This window comes from Cottoperca gobio, chromosome 19 (assembly GCF_900634415.1).
Source record: "Cottoperca gobio chromosome 19, fCotGob3.1, whole genome shotgun sequence".
Classification (NCBI taxonomy): Eukaryota; Metazoa; Chordata; class Actinopteri; order Perciformes; family Bovichtidae; genus Cottoperca; species Cottoperca gobio.
The window spans coordinates 4,504,007-4,516,276 of record NC_041373.1 but is presented as its reverse complement, the minus strand read 5'-3'; positions in this window follow the sequence as shown (position 1 = coordinate 4,516,276).

Genomic DNA, 12,270 nt, shown 5'->3' with positions numbered 1-12,270 from the left:
ATTTTCTCTGATGAAACCCCTTTCCGATTATTTGGGGCATCCAGAAAAAAGTTTGTCCGGAGAAGAAAAGGTGAGCGCTGCCATTAGTCCTGTGTCATGCTAACAGTAAAGCATCCTGAGACCATTCATGTGTGGGGTTGCTTCTAAGCCAAGGGAGTGGGCTCACTCACAATTTTGCCTAAGAACACAGCCATGAATAAAGAATGGTACCAAAACATCCTCCTAGAGAATTGTCTGGAGTGGTTGTGTGTATCCGTGCATGTGTGTGTGCACAAGCGTTCACTTTGTTTGGGGTGAGGGCATAAATATTGATAAAACTGACTTTATTTGTACCATTTTTGCATGATCCACACATTGAATCCAAAGAATTTCTTCTCATTTAAAAAAGGTGATTTAGAAATGTGTCATGAGATCTGTCATGATCCTATCTGTTCATGTAAAGCACCATGCTGGATGATTCATTATAAAGACGTGAAGACCTTAAATGCTCGTTGGCATTGCAGATTAACACAGTTAATGGAACCATCGTAAACCTTTTTTTATTTAGATTTTACAACAAAAAGATATGGATTCATTTTAGGTGCTGCAAATATTTTCTACTGTTTTAGAAATATGAACATTACCTTTTACTTGTCCTTTCTTATCTTCACTATCTATACTAACTTTTAACATGAAAACAACATATTGAACCATTTGCAGCTAATTTTCTTCTCACATTCGACTGCTTTCACATATTCAAACATTTAACTGTACAATAAAAATGTTGTTCTATTTATAGTACAAGGGCACAGGCTGCCAGCCTTTGATACCTTGTAGTAAAGTGAATTAACCCCAATGTATTATTTTTGCTGCAAATAAATGTAATTGTAAATTGTTTTGGCCAAAGAAACACCTCTGTTACATTAATGTAAACGAGTGCTAGATATCGACTTTACTGTATAACAAGCTAAAGGCCCTGTCACACATATCCGTATGACAGAAACGTATGCCGGCACATACGAAATATCGGACATACACAGTTCCGTATGGCAGAAACATGCCGCCGTATATGAAAATTAGCTAAAAACGTGTCAGAGTCCAAATACGTCCAACTTTTCCACAGCGGTGTTGTAGCTGACTTATACATAACAAATACATAACAAATTATTATACGTATGTTAAACATTAATAGCGTATCACTTACTTATTTAAAACGTATCAGAGCGTCTGGACAACGGAGCTGGAAAAGTGCCATTTGGTTCACGTCATGCTGATGCTGGAGAACGGCTGAAATGCTGAACGCTAGCTGTACTGTAGAAACACGTTTAATAAGTTACTCCGTCGTCAGGCATTATCTTAACATAGGGTAGGAATAGGTTATCCACTCGTTATCAATAAATTGGCTGTAGGGTTCACCGTCAGTCGACGTAGCCTATATCTAACCTACCTCTAACGTCACGTAGGTATTCACGTAGGTATGTACGTACTGTATTTACGTAGGTAAGTATTTACGTACTGTATTTACGTAGGTAAGTATTTATGTACTGTATTTACGTAGGTAAGTATTTACGTACGTATTCCATATTCACGTATGTCTAACGTAACATATCTTATGAAGCACACGTCGGGTACGTCTGGTAATTTTGAACATGCTCACAGCATTCAACCACGCACCCCAGCGTAACACCGTAACGTAAACCAGCGTATTGCCGATATTTTGTATACGCCATATTTTTGTATATCTTATGCATTCGTTGGGCATTCGTCTGATACATTTTGTATAAGTAAGTGATACTCTATCAATAGGTTAGACATGCGTATCTGTATATGTCCACTTTTCCGATTCGATGAAAAGTTGGACGTATTTGGACTCTGACAAATGTCCGTATGCGCCGGCATACGTTTCTGTCATACGGATATGTGTGACAGGGCCTTAAGAACCAAACCAGAACAGTGAATAATTCATTCTTAATTAATAATTGTTGATAAAAAGCCGATAGGCAAGTTGTCGATATATAATATATAATAAATAAGGTGCAGTTTTTAAGATAACAGAAATTCTGCTACAATTAAAGACACATTTTTATCTTTTCAAATAAACATTGTGTTCTGAACCCAAGAAGATTTTGCAAGATGGATGAATGCATTTATTATTGAATACAACACACGCAAAAATAGTTCTAATTCAAAATATATATTTATTATAAAAACTAATGTACAAATATGTACAGATTGTGGGAGGAAACCGGAGTACCCTGAGGAAACTCACACAGCCATGGAGAGAACACAAGTGTTAACCCCTTGTGGCAGTGGGGTGTGGTGAGGTGAAACATGGGAGTGTCCCAGCTGGAGACCAGACAGCTGGACAGAATCAAGTAACCAGTCACACAATGTAAGCATGGTGATAACCTGGTTCTGCTCTCTTGCAGTAGGCCGGGTCCAAGGAGAGACATGGACACACACTCAGCTGGAACAGACTGGATGAGAGAGAGAGAGAGAGAGAGAGAGAGAGAGAGAGAGAGAGAGAGAGAGAGAGAGAGAGAGAGAGAGAGAGAGAGAGAGAGAGAGAGACACAGAGAGAGTGAGAGCATCAGACCGAACATACTTCTCCTTCTGTCATTTCCCTGTTCAGACGCCAATGGGGGGCAAACCTGCTCTCACCCAGATAAAATGGCAGAGGGACAAGAATGTTTGGTGAATCAAAAACAGTTTGATGCCTTTTTCAGGCAAAAACAAAACACCACAGCGTTTTCACTCACTGCTGAGCTAACGATAATAGTGCATGTACTGTTTTATTTGTTGTGTGCCATGTTTTTGTGCAACCCTGTGACACATACTCATTAAGCAGAAAAAGGTATTTTTAAAAACATTCTTCAATAAAACTCTTTACTATTAAGTAAAGAAAGTCACATTTATATTAAATACTCATGTAGTTTTGGATAAAACTGGTTTAATGTTAATTTAAGTAGCTTTTTAAATCGATCTTGCCCAACTTTTTAATTGTCACACATTTCTTTTCTTTTTTTTTTTTTTTTTTACCAATTTCAGTATTTAATTTGAAATATTTCCTCAAATACATTATGCATATAATTAATCAAGCTATTAAAAGGACATTAGTTTAAACTTTTGTGAGCTGAGAAAATTATTTAAGGTTATTTTAATATAAAAGTAAAGTAACAGGGTTGAATGGCTACATTACTTTTGGTTGTAGATCATGACATAAATGTGACAAATAAATACTCAGGACCACAGAAATGTTGTTTGATAATATTCTATATATATTTTCCAATGAAGGATTAACAGGAAGAGTATCAATGATACATAACAAACATGTCAACACAACAACAAACTGGATATAATCAAATATACACTGGACAAATATAAAACATGGAGTTCACTGAGGTAGTCAAACAACTCCACAGTGGAAAGGCACCAGGGGTTGATGAGATGCGTCCAGAAATGCTGAAGGCTTTGGGTGTGGAGGGGCTGTCTTGGTGGACACGCCTCGTCAACATTGCGTGGAAGTGTGGGAGAGTGCCTAGGGGGTGGCAAACAGGGGTGGTGGTTCCCCTATTCAAAAAGGGGGACCAGAGAGTGTGTGCCAACTACAAGGGTATCACACTTCTCAGCCTCCCTGGTAAAGTCTACTCCAAGGTGCTGGAAAGGAGGATTCGGCCGATAGTCGAACCTCTGATTGAAGAGGAACTATGAAGTTAATTAATCAATGTCTTATTCATTAAGTTTACCAATGATATATACCATATGTTCATATCTGAAGACATAACATGAGACCCAAGCCCTAAGGGGGCCTCTCAAAGGTCATGAGAAGATGACCTCCAGATGGCATAGATTGCCTTGGCGCCATAGAATCTGGACAAGTCAATAATGATGATTGAAAGGTTGACTTGCAGAAAGTATGTGTGCCCATGAACAACCCCTATATAAGAATTAGTTTCTCTTTGTCAGTTAGAGCTCTACTTGGCTGTGCTTGGAAGCAGGTAGTGTTCTCACAATTATTGTTTGTGTTGCAACAAAATAATAATTGTTAAACTATATCTGTGTCTGTGCTTTATTGATTCCTCTCTGTTTCATACCACAATATTGTGAGCGATAAATATCCACGACAGAACAATGCGGAATCCGTCCTGGTCGTGGAACAACAGATCAACTCTTCCCTCTCGCAAGGATCCTGGAGGTCTACATGTGTTTTGTGGATCTTGAGAAGGAGTATGACCGGGTCCCACGGATGATACTTTGGGAGGTGCTGCGGGAATATGGGAATCCCTGTACGCCCAAAGCGAGAGTCCAGATACTCGGCAGTAAGTCTTACTCGTTTCCAGTGGATGTTGGCCTCCTACAGGGCTGCGCTTTATCACCAATCCTGTTTGTAATTTTCATGGCCAGGATATCGAGGTGTAGTCGTGGAGGAGAGGGTTTACAGTTCGTTGGCCTGAAGATCTCTTCGTTGCTCTTTGCAGATGATGTGGTCCTTATGGCATCATCGGTCTGTGACCTTCAACAGTCACTGGATCGGTTCGCAGCCGAGTGTGAAGCGGTTGGGATGAGGATCAGCACCTCAAAATCTGAGGCCATGGCTCTCAGTAGGAAACCAGTGGATTGCCTACTCCAGGTAGGGAATGAGCCCTTACCCCAAGTGAAGGAGTTCAAGTACCTCAATGTCTTGTTCGCGAGTGAGGGGACAATGGAGCGAGAGATCGGCCGGAGAATCGGAGCAGCGGGGGCGGTATTGCATTTGCTTTACCGCACCGTTGTGACGAAAAGAGAGGTGAGCCAGAATGCAAAGCTCTCGATCTTCCGGCCGATTTTCGTTCCTACTCTCACCTATGGTCATGAAGGCTGGGTCATGACCGAAAGAACGAGATTGCGGGTACAAGCGGCCAAAATGGGTTTTCTCAGATGGGTTGCTGACGACTCCCTTAGAGATAGGGTGAGAAGCTCAGCCATCCGTGAGAGACTCGGAGTAGAGCCGCTGCTCCTTTGCGTTGAAAGGAGCCAGTTGAGGTGGTTCGGTCATCTAGTAAGGATGCCACCTGGGCGCCGACCCCGGATAAGCGGTAGACGATGGATAGATGGAAAATACAGTAATACATTTAAAACATTATATTATGCTAAATTATACAAACACATGACATTTTACTATAAATAATACAGTAAACTGAAGGAAATGCAACCCTGTTACTGAATGTCAACCCTGTTACTCTAATTATAGTAACAGGGTTGCAAGTAACAGGGTTGCAAATCAATGTTAATTTTAGCTTTTACCTCAGGAATTAATGCTAGCTGCACAATGTAATGCTAATGTCAAGGAATGGACACATTTAGATATCTAACTAAAGAAAGATATGTTTGAAATCAATTTGTTTTAGTCTCATAATGTGAGTAACAGGGTTGCGTTTGTGTGAGTGCCACACTCCATCAAGAGTGAAAAGATTGGAAATATATTAAAAATAAAAGGGAGGACTTACCTTTGGTCTACCCATGGTAGTAGCACATGACTTGCTGATGTCATTTCCTCTGTGTCATGTGACTAACAGTTTTTCACTTCCCCTGCCAAGCTAAAAAGGTTTCGGTAACAGGATAGCGCGCATGTTGTGGAACACACTACATTACATTACTGTTATTTAAAATATGTTTATGATTTAAAAAATTGATTTTACCATTACAAGAGACATATATTAATAGAATAATACCAAAAAAGTCAATAAAAACCCTATATTAAATGTTATATTTGACATGCAAGTTGCTAGAAGCCAAGAAGCTAGGACAAGAGAAAAATGCTATTTTAGGGGTGTTCGAGAGCTATTTGATATTTTAAATAATATTTTGAAATAACTTTTTCTGCAACTTTATATACATTTTGTCTCAAGACAAGTATATTTAACACAACAAGTCCATGCTTTAGCTTTTTTGGCATGGATTATTAGATTTTTTATATGTGGGACATTTTACTTTTACTTTTGCTATGAATTACTTTACTATGACTTTTACTATCTTTATTCAAAAGCGCGTTTTTCAATTTGAGAGCATGCCTCCTTGATTTCACTTGATTTTGTATTGCTTTCCCCAAAAACCATGCCCTCACACTCACAAAGCCCCTGCTTGTGCTTAGATTTGCTCTTCTTCTCAAACTGCATGCTGTGCTCCAGGTTCAGCCCTTCTCCCCACACTCAGGCTGCTTTGCCTTGTTGTGGGTGTGTTTGCTTTACTTTTAGAGTGTACCTGACAGGCTGTTACTCTTTAACCAGGTTCATTCATCCACTTCCCACTCCAAGGTGTAATTATTTATAGTCCCCTGGATTTTTTTTAATGACTTTTGGAAAAGAATGGTAGGGATCATTTCATTAGTCAACACTTCAACTGGTAGCAACAATATATCTGAGTGCAAGCATGCAGTTCGAGGAGAGTCAGAGCAAATCTAATCACAAGTATGGGCTATTTGAGTGTGAGGGCATCCCTCTGGCTGAGAAGCTCCTGGAGAAGAACCTGGCCATTGTGCGGACTCTTCGCTAGAACAAGCCAGACATACCGCCTGTAATTATTATTACATTATTATTATTACTACAGGTCATATAGCAGACACTCTTATCCAGAGCGACTTACAGTAAACTAACTACAGCGACAGTCTCCCTGGAGCAACTCAGGGTTAAGTACCTTGCTCAGGGGCACAATTGTGGCAGCCCTGGTATTGAACTCTCAGCCTTCTCAGCCTGTTTGGAAGGCGTACCACTAGACCATCACCACCACGAAGCCATCCAAATGAAGGGAGAAGCATAGCTCAGAATTTGGATGCAGTGGCAACATGACCACGGTGAGCTATATGCCGAAGAAGGGGAAGGTTGTTGTCCTCCTGAACACCATGCATGATGACAGAGCAGTGGATGACAACAGTGTGAAGAAGAAATCAGAAGTGATCCAGTACCATAACAAAACAAAATCAGGAGTGGACACAATGGATCAGATGGTTCGCATGTAAGAGTACATGTAACATGTAATAATAATAATAATAATATTTATTTGTATAGTACCTTTCATACAAGAATTACAGCCCAAAGTGCTTCACAGCAAAAACATAACAATTAGTACAAGATTAGACAGAATAAGAGCATTTACAGTACAATAATCACAGTGTTGATGTAAATGAGTCTGAAGTACCATTATATAAATAGCAGAATTAAAATAGTATGAAATAGCAGATAAAATAGCAGGTAATTAAAATAGTATAAAATAGCAGAAATGAAATAGCCAGAATTAAAATAGTCTAAAATAACATTGGCACAACATTCTTGTAAATGTTTTAAACTATCAGGGCCATATTTTGAAAGTATGAGATCAGCAATGGGCCCCTGTGGCCCTTCAACTGGTTTACTCCCTTTGCTACCCATTATTTACGTTTACAGTGTCAACCTCTTTATTGACCTTTTAACTTATAAAACACAGACGTCTCCGTGAGTCTAGATTCTTTTGGCAACATCTTGGTTAAAGCCGCTTCATAAACAAACCCTCTTTGTTGAGTTTTATGAAACCTATCGGTTAAAGCCAGTTTTTCTCCAATATATTCTTTAATCTTTCACTTTTCCACTAATTGTGTAAACACATTTATCAGAGAAACTTTCTCTTTTTCCCGTGGTAAAACAGTCTATTTGATCTCAAGTTTTTCAAAAGTACACTCTGAAAATGTATCCTAGTTACCTTTACACATTCAATGTTAAACCAGTAATAATTCACCATTAAAAGGCTAAGATAAAAAGATATGAAATATCACCATTAAAAGACTAAAGTAAAGATATATAAAATATCACCATTAAAAGGCTAAAGTAAAGAGATATAAAATATCACTATTTAAAGGCTAAAGTAAAAAAAGATATGTTTTTAGCTTACTTTTGAAGATATTGAGCGAGCTTGCCTCCCTAATGTCTGCAGGTAAAGTGTTCCATAGCTTTGGTGCATAATTGATAAAGGCTGCATCCCCAATTTTCTTTTGGATGTTTCTGGGAACATTTAATAAACCAGTAGTGGATGATTGTAATGTTCTTGGGGGCACATAGTTTATTAGAGAGTTGGCAGTGTAACTTGGTGCGGTTCCGTTTAGGGCTTTGTATACAAGAAGGAGGACCTTAAAAACAATTCTAAAAGTTACTGGAAGCCAGTGTAGAGCGGCTAACACTGGACTGATGTGGTCTCTCCTCTTGGTTCTAGTCAGCAGCCTCGCTGCAGCGTTTTGGATGAGCTGAAGTCTCTCCGTTGTTTTTTTTGGAAGGCCGGTAAAGAGTGCATTTCAGTAATCGAGTCGGCTTGAGATAAAAGCATGGATAAGTTTTTCAGCATCCTTTTGATTTATAAATTGCCTGATTTTAGCTATATTTCTAAGGTCACCTTGTTTATGTGGGATTTAAAGCTTAGATCTGAGTCTATGATAACACCAATACTTGTAACTTCCATCACAGTTTTATGAAGCTCAGTTAATGTGATGCAGGTGAATGTTCCCATGGTTACATCACAATGTTTGCAGATGTTCTCTGTGTCTGCATCATAAGTGATGCTGGCTCTGATTGAAGTTATTTTATTATTGAGGAATAATGCGAGTTCTTCACACTTTGATGCAGAGGACTGCGGAGGGGTGGGGGCAGTGTTCAGTAGTTGGTTAATAGTCGAGAATAGTATTCTAGAATTTCAACATTCTCTGTGATAATCTTAGAAAAGTAATCCTTTCTTGCCAGCTGCATTGCTTTACCATAGGCAGCCATGGATTCTTTATAGACATCATAGTTAACTGTGAGCTTAGTTTTCCTCCATCTTCGTTCAGCTGCTCTACAAGTCCTCTTAGTCTGAGTAACATTGCTGTTGTTTAACTATGGGGAGATTCTGTCAGTGGATTTCTTTTTGACCTTTAATGGAGCAACAGTATCCAGGGTAGATGACAAGGTGTTGTTTAGATTTTCAACCATGAGATTTAAGGAGCAGTCTGAGCATGGCTCAAATGATCTCATGATGTTAGAGAATGTTTCCTCTGCTGTGTCATCTAGTATTCTTTTTTTGACCACTGTCTCTCTTTTGGTCTTTGTTAAGAGTAGGTTAGCATAAAAAAACACACAGTGATGGTCAGATATTGGTAATTCGATTACTGAGACCTTATCGATGTCCAGCCTTGTAGTTATCACTAAGTCTAGCGTGTTACCATGCTGATGAGTGGGTTCACTGATATTTTGTTTTAGATCATAGCTGTCTAGTAACTTTTCAAGTTCAATAGTCTTGGGATCATTCTTCTTATTTACGTGAATATTTAGGTCTCCATGCAGGATTATTCTTTCACATCTAGTGATGCTGAGTGAAATCAGCTCTGAGAATTCCTGTAGAAATAGTGCTGAATATTTTGGTGGCCTGTACAATGTGATGATGAGCAAAGATAATTCTGCTTTGAGCTCAATAGCAAGATATTCAAATGATGCAAATTCACCCAGGTCAATGTCATTACATAGAAGCGACGCTGATAAGATAGCGGCAATCCCTCCACCTTTCCTATTTTGCCTGACTGCCTGATAGTATTTATCGTTTGGAGGACACGTGTTGCCACACCAGTAATGTTGTTTAACCAGGTCTCAACTAGAAACATACAGTGCAAGTTCTTTTGAACTATCATATCATTAATCAAAAAAGATTTGGTAGCCAGTGATCTGACATTCAGAAGAGTCACTTTCAGCTGCAGGGAGTCAAAGCCGGTCCTGGCTGTGCACTGATATATCTAAGATAACCAGATGCAGTGCGTGCTGAGCGCTGATTATTTAATCTGGTAGTAGTCAAGACAGGAACGGCATGACCAGTTTGGGGGGGTGATGTCCTTGAGTGTCCATGAGCAAGCTTTTGGCATAAGCCAAGGGGAAGGGGCGGGGGATGTCTGGGAGGAGAGATAAGAATGGGGGATGATGGTGGGGTATGATGGTTTTGAGCGGGGGGTTATTATTTGAGGTGTCAGTTTAAGACCACCTTTCACCAATTTGTTCATCCTGTCGCTAAAAGGGAGGAAGGGAGAGGAAGATGAGGAAGAGGGGGAGGGGAGGGGGTAGGGTGTCTCAGTGCTACTCCACAAAATTTCATCTATGTCTGTCGGTGGAGTTGAGGAACTGGGGTCCTTGGTGTGCAGGCTTGTTGCGGCTGGTGCTGCAGCAAGGTCACTCGCTCCAGTTGTTTGGACGTCATGTTGTGGAAGTTTTCCTGCTTTACTCTGGAGAGATGTATATAAAATCAAATAAATGGTGATAGAGACAGAGTTGTCTTTGTGCATTTATTTGCGGCCACAAATTGGCACCAGTTTCACAGAATACAGAGTAGTCTATGGAAGGGCACACGTTAGAAGAAGACACATAGGCATTTTATACAATTTGGTTTGGAGACGAGGTGATGAAAAAACCACAGGGGGCCGAGCCAAACTGCCCTTTGATGCTTGTAAGGTAATAGTTATGTAAACAGAATATTGGGTGATACACTCAATATTCTGTCTCAGTATGTTAAACAGTTTGATCAGGATTTGGCTGTGTCCTGTCTTTTGTTAGTTAAGCAGTGCTAAAACATTTGGCTGTGTCCTGTCTTTTGTTAGTTAAGTCTAATCAGGATGCGTCTGTCTTGTATTAACATGAAATGGCAGTTGGCCCTGGTTTGATCTGACCGGCACTCCTATGTTAGCATCAAATGGCAGTTGGCTTGTTTAACATAGGAAACTTATATAATTAAAACAGTAGACATTTAAATTGCTATTACAGTCATCATGGTGGTTATCTGGTGGTGTGGGGGATGGTGTCTCCTTGCATTTAGCCAAAGTTGAGAGAAAGTCCATTTCTTCCAAAAAGGCCTCTACGCTGCCAGAACAGATTGAAGTTGTCAATAAAGTTCACTTTGTGCATGGGACAGGCAATTGATAGCCACCTGCTGAGCCTCAAAATTCTGCTAAAACAATTCACTCCTGACCTGGCTGGTGGGATGGGACCACTGATGTATGTTTCAATGTCTTTAGAGCCTACAACTTTTAGCAGTTCAGTAAAGTCACGTTTTAGTGTTTCCGTTTCTCCCCTTGAGATATCATTATTCCCCGCATGAATAATAACCTTGTTCACATATTTGTGGACAGACAGCATTTCCGTTGCCGGTATGATGACAGCGGGGGCCAGTCTCTTTCTGTTCTAGGGGTGGCTTTATGTCCTGCTCCACGCTTATTCCAGACGTGACTGTTCTCCAGGGCAAGCTGTAGCTTCACCTTTGGGGTCCATTGTATTGTCGTATCCTTCTCTTCTAGATGAAATATCTTTGCCTGAAGTACTGCAATCTTCTGTAGATGTCCACGGCAATCCGTGCAGGGGGGCATATCCGTGATAATATTAGCAGAAAGATGCAAGCAGAGGTAAGCAGGGGCAAGAGGGGAAAGAGCAAGCAGAGAAGCGTCCGCACAGCGAGAAAGCAGGAAGTCACACACAGAAGTAGCTCTGCGATGTCAGAGTCGGGAAACATGTCCGCGACACTGCGACTGAAATCATCGCAGAAGCTGAAGGCTACATTATGTTTGCCGCAAAGCATCGACATCTTTCCCTCAGCTTTGGTCACTTGGTCTGCCTCCGACACAGTTCTTGTCACACATGAAGTCATTGACAGTGTATGTTTTTGTGCCTCTTGGCGTGCTTGTGCTTGGACGATTTTTCTTTCTGGCGAGCATCGCTTATTCCGTCGTGTGCGATGCTAACATCTGAATGGCACGTCAAATCCAGATCAGATTCCATGCTGCTACTAGCAAAGCCCTATGGAGGACAAAATGGAGAAGAACAAAAGTCCTTGGACAGACGTTGAAATAAATGGTCTGCTTTCACTTTCTGCTCCTTCCTCGTAACATCATAATGTATACCAGCCACCTCCATTGTTGAGTGTGTCTGGTGCGACGGAGGAGTTCTGCACATGACATCCCGGTTGTTTGGAGGGCAATATTTCCACATTGGAAAGCCACGTCACTGATGCGTGCGTCGTTACCAAAGCAACCCATTCAGATAGGTTCAAGATGTCTGGACACACAAATTTGATCTGATCACTTGCAAATAACAGACATTCTGTTTTAACGATCAGATTTGAGAAACGAATCGGATTTGTCTGCAGTCTGAACGTAGCCATATTCTGTTGTTGAGTCTTTTGTCTCTAACCATCTTGTGCTTGCTTGTGTGTCCCTGCAGTGAGCCAGTACACCAATTCCTTTGCTATAACACAGCTGTGTGGCATCTTGTGTGCTCCCTGGAACAG